The sequence below is a fragment of the Mastomys coucha genome, unplaced genomic scaffold (genome assembly GCF_008632895.1).
Source record: "Mastomys coucha isolate ucsf_1 unplaced genomic scaffold, UCSF_Mcou_1 pScaffold12, whole genome shotgun sequence".
NCBI classification, from domain to species: Eukaryota; Metazoa; Chordata; class Mammalia; order Rodentia; family Muridae; genus Mastomys; species Mastomys coucha.
Genome location: NW_022196894.1, coordinates 48229291 through 48239824, shown reverse-complemented (window position 1 = coordinate 48239824; position 10534 = coordinate 48229291). Strand labels below are relative to the sequence as shown.

The window sequence follows — 10534 nt, the reverse complement described above, 5'->3', positions numbered from 1 at the left end:
ACGCGCACACACACACACACACACACACACACACACACACTAGCTTGTCTTTATATGATTTAGCTCAATGGCAGTGCTCTTCTAAGCCTCTCTTGGCTATGGAACCCTTCTTTTCCTAGCTCAGCACCCTAAATCTGCCCTCATCTTTAGTTGCTCAGGTTATCTTGTCCTTGTTCAGCCCCCAAATTTTCCCTCAGCTAAATTATGTTTCTACTATCCCTCCTGCTAGCCCAGGCCCAGTTGGGGACATGGCCAATGACCACTCCACCCTAGATCTCACATGGCTGGTGGCTCCTTCTCCCTCTAATGCATGGCAAAAACTTTCTCTCCTCCCTTGCATCTGCTAGCTTGCCTGTGGAGAAAACTGGAAGTCCCACCTATTCTGCCCAGATCATTAGCCACTAGCATCTTTATTGATTGATCATTAACCAATTGGGGAAAAGGACCTTCAGTGTTCACATGTAGATTCCTGATCAAAACATCAGAACCACCCCCTACGTATTCTCATTTTTTTCGTACAGGCTCTCACTGCATAGCCCTGGCTAGCATTGAACTCCTGCCTCTGCCTCCTAAGTATAGTATTAAAATCACATATCACTGCCCCTTGCCCTTTATATATTCTGAACACATTTTGGATGATATGTTGTAAATTCCCACTCTATTCTCTTGAAAATAGATGCTGCTGATTTTAAAGTGCTTCATTATATAAATCTTTTCTTCTCAGTTATGTGCTTTCCTATTTATAGACAATATTGTATATTATTTTTAAAGCAGTCTGATATTCTATATCACCTGGGATTAATATTGGGAGGTATCAGATAGTGATCAAGTACTAGTTTTTATTCATAATTATCCATCTGACCAGAAATATTTATTGAAGGATCTTTGTTTTCACTGATCTATTATTTCCTTCTTTATGATAAGTTAGATAAACTCATATGTAGAGTTGTGTGCATTATTGTTTTATATGGATCTACTAGTCCATCCTTGTGACAACACTACATTATGGTCATAATTATAACTTTATAAAAAGTTTAATAACAGGTAGAGTAAGTTTTCTTCTACTAAGAAAGTTGATTACTCTTGGCCCTTAGCTTCTTGTGTCACCATATCAATTTTCTAATGATCCTGACAATGTATGGAGTCAAGCTACTTCATTAAAATTACACTCAATCTCATAGATCAGATTAGGAGAACGGACATTTAGAAAAGTTCACTCTTTCAATGTGTGAATATGGTAACTGCATGCCTTAAACCAGGAAAAGAAAAGCATTCTTCTTCTCTTCTTCACTTTTTTTCCTTCTTCCCTTCATGCCCAATTTCTAAAAATACCTATTTCTTTAAAGTTGTCCCTTGGGTTTCCAACTAACTAATCATCAAAAGGAAGAAACACAAAGCCCTTACAAGATCGAAGGGAGGCAAGCATCCGTGAGCCAATAGTCTACACTGAAAAACCTGGGGTTCTCCATACACTAGAACCCGGCAGAAAAAGAGTTAAAAGACTCTCTGTGGCCTGAAAAGGGGGAGTAAGCATGTCACAGGATGAGACAGTTTTATTAAAGCTTTAACTAAATCCAGAGATTGCAATTACTGTTTACAGCCAGTGTCTCCATCAAGATATTCACTTCTTAACCTCCCTCTAGCAACCATGGTGTGAGTCCACCTGGTGTGTTCCTTCCTAGAGACTAGCTGGTGCTGTGTGCTCCAGGGAGGAGTCTAGAGAAACCTAGGGAGCCTCTGGCATTCTAAAACCAGGCCACTGTCACTGGCTTTGTCACTCCCTGGCCTGTTCGTTTTCTCTTCTTGTAATCTGGTCATTTTCCGAAAGTCTGCTGCCTATCTTTTTTTTTTTTTTTCAATACCCCATTGGCTTCTACTTTCTATATGAATTGTATTCTTCCTTATTCTTCTGGACTTACTTACTGACCTTTAAAGACAGAGACTTAGTTTATTTTTTATTTTCATCTTTCTCCTTTTCTAATAAACATATTTGAAGCTAAAAATTTCTCTTGATATGGCTTCATCTGGGTAGCTCACATTTTCATGATTATTCCTACTTTGAGGACTTCAGCCTTATAACAAGTTTTTTCTGGATTCTTGGTAGCATGGCCCCAGTTACACTTCAGCAGCTTCATTGTGCTGTAGCACATGTGATCCTGTTTTCCCTTACTATTCTTTCATATCATAGAACACTTTGGATCTATGGTTTGATGTCTTTAATCCAGTTTTTAAAATTGTAAATTTTACCTTAAATATTTTTCTGGCTCATTCCAGTTCTCCAGTAATTGTAACCATATAGGTGTTAGGTGTAACTCTTACCGTGCCATAGTTGTTCCAGTCTATCTTCCATCTTTAAGTGGAAACGTTCTCTAAACTACTTTCTGATTGGTTAATCCCCTCATCTGCTGGGCCTACATTGAGGACAAACTCACCACTGAGTTTTCTATTCCATATTATTGTTCTGGAATCTCTACTGAAATATCCTAAACATAGCATAGTTACTTGAAAGGATGCTTGTCTCACTCCTTATTTCCTGGGTCACCTGAGGGCCTCTTCCATCATACGCTCTTTTCTTTTCGATTCTGATGTCATCTCACTTACTTCATATGCTTTTTAACTGAGTACCAGATATTATGTTCAAAAGCTTTCCTAACTTAAACTTAGCCTCTTGTTATCCTGGGCTGTAATTACTATCATTTTGGCAAGTGCTTGGAGGCCCTCAAGCTGGGATCACCTTCAGCACTTCAAGTTCGTTTTAGTCGTGAAAGTGTTGGCTTCGTTTCCAGTTGTTTTCTCGACGCCTAGAGTCAGCCATGAGGGAGCCATCCAAGGAACAGGGGCTCTACCACGTCTTCTCTTTCTTGGTAAGCCCTTATTCGGCAATGTTTTGGGGAAAATGGGACCTAAATTGAACATACTATCAACCTAAAGAGGACTGAATGTCTTTCTTCTAAGATTCAACTGGTGCAACCGACTCACCCTAGCCTTTTCCGAGATCACAGCTTAATCCACGGATCTTGGACAGTAAATTCAATCTTGGTGAGTGCAATGGCTTAATTTCTTTTTCTCTGATTTTGGATTTTTGTCATAGTAACTCTATTCACTACCCATGACTCTATTACATCACAGATTTTTTTTTTTTTTTTTTTTATGGATCGGATTGCTAGAGAGTTTCCTTTCCTCCTATAAGTCTAGAGACCAAAGAAAGACTTCCTTCTGCAGGATTTATGCATAATCTTGCTTTATGGCAAGTCAAAAAGTAATCCCTGTAAATTATTGTAAATTATAATTTACCATTTTGTGAGCTTTTTTATTAAATTTTCTTGCATTATGATAAGAAAAGATACATAATTTCAATTTATCTAAATATGTTAACATTTAAAAACATATTTTAAGTAAATAGAACTACATCACATTCTTCTTTCCCTTTTGTACCCCAACTTCTCCAAGAGACCCCCCCTTCAATACCTGTCATACCTTTCATTTTTTTATTTTATCATATTCTTGAAAATTTATGAAATATTGTAACATTAAAAATGAGTATTATAAAAGTTGTTTGATATAAAACATCAATCAATTGAACAGACTTATGTAGATGCTTCTCTACAGCAATACTGAAAATATACATATTTTTCTCAATGTAAATTTTAAATAACTCCAAACATATTAACTGTATGATATTTTAAAATAATATATCACTATTAGTTTTTTTTAAAAAAAACAAACATAAATAGATAAAGTCTTTTTGTTAGTTGGTTTCATTTTAGCTTAAAATCTTGGCTCTTACTGTGGTACAAACCCAAAATAAGAACAATTTTTAGACATTGGAGTTCACTATAATAAGGCTGTACTTCAATGATCCCCACATCACCAAAGGATTTTACTTCCATAATAGCTAAGCTAAGAGTTGACAGTTCTGCTGCAACAAGGAATGAAATGTAGGCACGATTTTTGGATACAGATTTCCTGCTATGGTCAAAGCTATTTGACTTCAGTGATTGTCTTCATTCTCAGCCCATGGAGAAGAGGTTACATTCATAAATGGTGTGTGTATTAAGATGGTCTATCCATGAAGTCATTCACCAACTGTTTCAATGAACAATGGTTCTGCTTGGAGGGTGGCACAGATATTAGGTGAGAGTAAGAATCTGGTTTATTGGCTGTGAAGATTTTTAAATCATTCATCTCAGAAAAAGAGTAACTTATAAAGTCCTCTTCTTCAAAATTGATACAATAATTATAAATATCAAGCAAAGCATTCAGTCTCACTTCTTGTTGTTCTCTCACAAGCCACCTCCCAAATTAATTGTCTATGTTTCTTTTGGCTGTATAAAATAATTTTTAAATATGTAAGCTGTTCTGAAAACCATAGTATAAAAACATCAAATAAACAATCCTACTAATAGAGAGACTGAGATAGGAGAAGCATGATTTCAAGACCATTATGTGGTACACAGCCAGATACTGTCACATACAAACAAGCAGAAAGTGTACAATATTGGACCTATTTCTCCAATTACCAAATTAGAGAGACCACCAGATGACAGCCAACAAATTTTCTAATTATTCATATTTTTGAATTTCAATCAATTAGGATATATTGGTAATACTAATTTTCATATTAAAAGATATTAAGAAAATGTAATTGTTACTTCCTCTTATTTTTGTCACTAGAGGTGGAATTATGTTGTATGGATTTGTTGAAATATTATGTTCTTGCTTCTTCTAGGGTGTAGTTTTGCTTCTTATGTTGGTGTTTTCCATCTATTATCCTTTGTAGGGCTGGATTTATGGAAAGATATTGTGTAAATTTTGTTTTGTCATGGAATATCTTGTTTTCTCCATCTATGGTAATTGAGAATTTTGCTGGGTATAGTATCCTAGGCTGGCATTTGTGTTCTCTTAGGGTCTATATGACATCTGCCCAGGATCTTCTAGCTTTCAGTCTCTGGGGAGAAGTCTGGTGTAATTCTGATAGGCCTGCCTTTATATGTTACTTGACCTTTTTCCCTTACTACTTTTAATATTCTTTCTTTGTTTAGTGCATTTGGTGTTTTGATTATTATGTGATGGAAGGAATTTCTTTTCTGTTTCAGTCTATTTGGAGTTCTATAGGCCCAAGGTCTACTCTGTGAGCTTTTTTTTTTTTTAAGGTAGCATACCTGAAATATTTATCATAGATAAGCCAAGTTAAAGGTTAAGCTTCTTATAGAAAAAAATTACTGAATAAAAACACATACATCTACTACTGGAAATTGAATGATTTGAAATGCTTTTTCAAGATAAATAAAATAATCTCTTTCTTCTTTTTCATTATCTTCTAGTAGTTTTATTGATGACTAATAAGCCTCCAATGAGTCAGTGGCATAACATTACATTCTCATATTTGGATGAGTCGATAACCACAGCAGCCATTTATTTAAACATAAAGTTCTGGGGGCTGGAAAAGAGAGAGAGGAGAGAGAGAGGAGAGAGAGAGAAAAAGAGAGAGAGAGAGAGAGAGAGAGAGAGAGAGAGAGAATGAGAGAGGAAGAGAGGAGAGAAGGAGAGTGGGAGAAAGGGAGAGAGGGAGAGAGGGAGAGAAGGTGAGAGTGTTACACAATGGTAGCCATCCCAGGGCTTGTATTCATCAGCTGTGAACTGCCCGCAGACCTCACATGCTGACTCACAATGAATGGAGTGTTTAGTGGGTGTTGAATGAACCAGAAGACCAGAAACCCAGACTAAAACCTATGGAAATAATTATGACTTTTGAAAATTGAAGCAAGTCATTTTGTTTCTTTTCAAGATTGAAACCTAACCAGAGTTGGTATGTGTAGAAAGGGAGGTGGGAGGTATTCCACACTCCTAGTTGCTTTGTTCCAAATGGCTTCCTTCTGACTAAGCATTCAGGTGTAACCATGGTCTTTCTAAGCCTGCCACAGTTCCCAAATAATGACCCAGAGACTATTACTTATTTACAAGCTTTTGGCCTTGTAGCTAGGCATTGTTTCCCATTAGCTCACATAACTCAATTATCCCTTTTATACTAATCTAAGTTTTGCACAAGGCTGGTTAGTTACCTCTCTTTACTTCCTGGATTGCATTTTCCTCTCTGTTTGGCTGGCTGAATGTCTTGACTCTTATCCGACGTTCAGTCTCTCTCAGGAAGTCCCACCTTACTATTCTGCTTTTTTGTTATAGGCCATAGACTTTTACTTTAACCAATCAGAATGTGATGGGAAACTTTTATCATATTTACAAAATGATAAGGCTGGAGATGCTTAACGATACTGAAACCAAACCTATAATTAGATCTCTGCCGGTTCAGAAATCAGCGTGTGAATAATACGGGGATAACCTTTACACAGTGCAGAAAAACATCCTCCAATGTTCACATGTTAACTATTAAGACAGTGCTACTATGTCAAAACCATGAGTAAACTGTGCAGGGCTCAGAGGTTGAAACTATAAAATCCCAAGGGACTGACCTGAGGCTTCAGTACCATTTCAATTTACTGGCAACAGCATAACTGGGTGAGGTCCTTCTGGCCTTCCACATCCGTGCTGAGATACTAGTACAGGTCCATTTGATTACGGGGCTTGATGATATCTTATGTCCTTGTGTTCAGGATCTGTGGCCTCTATTGGATTTTATCATCATCACTACATTTTTCTTCCAAGAAAGAATGGTGCTCTGAAGGTTCACCCTTTAACCAAGTTCCAAAATAGACCTTATGGGTTCTGAGGGAACAAGAAGATGTCTCCATCAAATCCTTCCCTTTAGGGCAGAAGAGGGGGAAGAGAGACAGTTAAGAGCAAGAAGAGAGGAGGACTCTAAGGAATCAAAACCTTCTAGACACGACAGGGCTAGCACACATAAAAACGCAGACTGCAGCAGCATGCAAGAGGACCTGCACAGGTCTGTGCCAGATTCAGTTCCAAACTGAAAGGAAAAAGCAGACACATGCCCCCATCCCTAACCCAGACACTATCTCTGTTGCTAGCCTCTTACAGATTACCTTTCTTCCAGAGTGCCTTACCGAGGAAACGGTCTACTCCTAAGGGTCGGCTGCATTCTAAGCCGTAGATGGCCAACAGCAAGCAAACTCACAAGCATCTCTGGAGGTTCTTAATCTCTCAGGCCATTTTTTCCTTTATCTTACAGGTCCTTTGCATATATATATTACTGCTTTCATTTTCGTGGGTTTTTTAAGGTATCCCTGTGTGTATGAACGTGTGTGTCTCTGCATCTTTGTGTGGTTTTGAGCTTTATCTTTGGTTCTTTTCTTGTTTGGTTGTTTTGTCCTATTTTGATTTGTTTTTATCTTATTGTACTTTTTTTAAATTATTCCTTATACGCCAGTTAGTTTTCTGATGATTGACAGAAAGGGTGCAGGACTGGATATGAGGAGAAATGGGGATGAACTGGGAGGTTCTTCTGGTAGGGAGAGGGAAGACCATAATCAGACCATAATATATTGTGTGAAAAAAACTACTTTCAATAAAAGGAGAAAAAGGAAGATCATGAGTTCAAGGGGAGGATAGCTGGACTCCATAGTAAGACCTCCTTTTCAAAACAAACAAATGAGTCAGTGCTTTCTCTTGGGCAACAAAGGGATGAAGGGACATGACACAACATGGCTATTATTTCAGCATCTCTGAAGGAGAGGCAAGAGGTTCAGTATGTCAAGTTTAAAGCTATGGAGCTGGACAGTGGTAGCACATGCCTTTAATCCCAGCAGAGGCAGGTAGATTTCTGAGTTCAAGGCCATCGTGGTCTACAGAATGAGTTCCAAGACAGCCAGGGCTATACAGAGAAACCCTGTCTCGAAAAACCAAAAAAAAAGGAAAGAAAAGAAGAAGAAGAAGAAGAAGAAGAAGGAGAAGGAGAAGGAGAAGGAGAAGGAGAAGGAGAAGGAGAAGGAGAAGGAGAAGAAGAAGAAGAAGAAGAAGAAGAAGAAGAAGAAGAAGAAGAAGAAGAAGAAGAAGAAGAAGAAGAAGAAGAAAATTTTATAGAAATGTAATGGGTGTAGAGTCATGCTGGGCTACAGGAGACCCAGTCTTTAAAAAGATATATGAAGTTTATACTGGAATAGTTAACATTTAGAAAAAGGAAAACTTTAAAAGTGCATCTCTTTTAGACAATGCAGCAATTCAGGCATACAGCCAGCTAGAATACGCAGTCATTCCTAAAATCACCAAAGGCCTCTACATTCATAATCACCTTTGGAAGCTATTTGCCTCTTCTTGATATTTACTACAACTTTAAAATAATATTTTGTTATGTTTCATAGTAACTCACTGGTCATTTGACTACTAGCAAGGATGTGCTGGCTCCGCAGATCAAAAGGAAGTGCAGGAGGAAGGTTTTGCCCTCAAGTAAAGGCTAACATTGCAACATGCACAAAGCTGAGGGATCACGGGGCCTTGTACGACACAGCATAGATCAAGTGCATAGACACTGAACAAGAAGAGGTATCTGAAAACATCAAAGTGAAAAGATTTTTGCCACACTGCTAACAGAAAGGGTATAGACCTTTCTGTGTTTTTCCTAATCCACCCTAGCAAAAAATAATAGATTACATGTATTGATTCCTGACTACTATATGGAACAGGCACCGTGTCGGATTCCTTAAATATCTTATTTAGTGTTCACAAAAACCCCAGAGGGTCAGCACTTTTAAAATTCCATTTTCTAGATAAAAGGGATTAAGAGATTGACTTGGGCTCTTGCTGCTAGAAAAAAAGGCTGAACACAGTCCTGGGCAGCTTTACCCAGAGAACGTCCGGCCCACGCAGTACACTGCTCCCTGAGCATCTGGGCTGCCGCCTGTTTGGTCCAGGTGGAAACGCATCCTGGAGAAACTGAACACAACACTTTCTATCCTGTTATGAGAACTCTTTTCAATGTGTGAGCCCAACTCTCTTTAGTTAAATCCCTCCAGGCTCCTTCAGTACAGGAACAAGCCGGACCTTGGTACCTTCATCATTTTTCTAATAATTTCTATTAGATTTTTTAAATTTACATTTTAAATGTTATCCCCTTTCCTGGTTTCCCCTCCGAAAAAAACCCTATTCCTTCTTCCCTTCCCCTGTCCACCACCCCACCCTCTCCCACTTCCTGGCCCTGGCATTCCCCTACACTGGGGCATAGAATCTTCACAGGACCAAGGGCCTTTCCTCCCATTGATGACCGACTTTCCACCCTCTGCTACATATGCTGCTGGAGCCATGAGTCCCACCATGTGTACTCTTTGGTTGGTGGTTTAGTCCCTGGGAGCTCTGAGGGTACTAGTTAGTTCATATTGTTGTTCGTCCTAAGGGGCTGAAAACCCTTCAGCTCCTTGGGTCCTTTCTGTAGCTCATTCTTTGGGAACCCCGTGCTCAGTTCAATGGATGGCTGTGAGTCTCCACTTCTGTATTAGTCAGGTACTGGCAGATCCTCTCAGGAGGCAGCTATATCAGGCTCCTGTCAGCCAGCACTTGTTGGCATCCACAATAGTGTCTGGGTTTGGTGACTGAATATGGGAAGGATTCCCAGGTTGAGCAGTCTCTGTATTATCCTTCCTTCAGTCTCTGCTCCATAGTTTGTCTCTGCAACTCCTTAGTATTGTGTTCTGCCTTCTAAGAAGGATCGAAGTATCCACACTTTGGTCTTCCTTCTTCTTGAGTTTCTTGTGGTTTGTGGATTGTATCTTGGATATTTCAAGCTTCTGGACTAATATCCACTTATGAGTGAGTGCATGCCATGTGTGTAACATGCAGTCTTCTCACATAATAAATGTTAATTCGGTTCTTGTGACATGTGCACGTGCACACACACACTTAACTTAGGACAATCCAAAACACCAAAACACACATACTAGACTCCAACTATGACATAGCAATAATTTGAATTTTCTAGTGAACGCATGAAGTTCTGGACACAGTTCCTGCCCCCACCCCAGCTTCTAGTTCAGGGCAAAGAGATGAAAAACAAACACATGAAAGGCAAATAAACTGTTCAAGAGTTCTTCTACACACAGAAGGAAAAACAAAGCTCACCTCGGGATACTGTGGGCGATTTTTATGGTTGTTATAGAGAAAAGAGATTCTGTAGTCTGGATCAGATGGGTTTGGTTTTCATTTTGGTTGTTTTGAAAGTGGCTTTCTGTGTGTAGCCCTGGCTGTCCTGGAACTCACTCTGTAGACCAAGCTGTCCTCAAACTCAGAGATCTGCCTCTGCTTCCTGAGTGCTAGGATTAAAGACAAGTAATTCTACCTCCTGGTGAGTCTATAGGGCTTTTGTTCCTATTCATAAGCATTTATTTAACATGCATTCTTAATTAGATACTTAAATGTAAATATGCAATTAAAACATTTAAAATTTTTTACAGATTCGTATTTGCCATAAAAAAAGAATGTTAATTGAACTTTATCAAATAATTTCTGATGTATTCAAGATGATTACATTTTTATTCTTTTTTTTCCTCCCCCGTGGGACTTTTTTTTATTTTTATTTATTTATTTTTCCCAGTGATGGCTCTTAAAGGTTTAATTCTTTTTTTTTTTT

General features: G+C 38.5%; 1 long non-coding RNA gene across 4 annotated transcripts in view; it reads right to left on the bottom strand.

Annotated features, from left to right (window-relative positions):
* LOC116085976 overlaps window positions 1–10534 on the bottom strand; it is an 80666-nt gene that overhangs the window by 15721 nt on the left and 54411 nt on the right. For 2 of the 4 annotated variants that reach the window (XR_004116769.1, XR_004116767.1), the window contains exon 5: window positions 6471–6760. The exons of 1 other annotated variant lie outside the window; for it this stretch is intronic. This is a non-coding gene — a long non-coding RNA (uncharacterized LOC116085976). The remainder of the gene's footprint in view (window positions 1–6470; window positions 6761–10534) is intronic. One more of the 4 variants, XR_004116768.1, reaches the window with a different exon arrangement.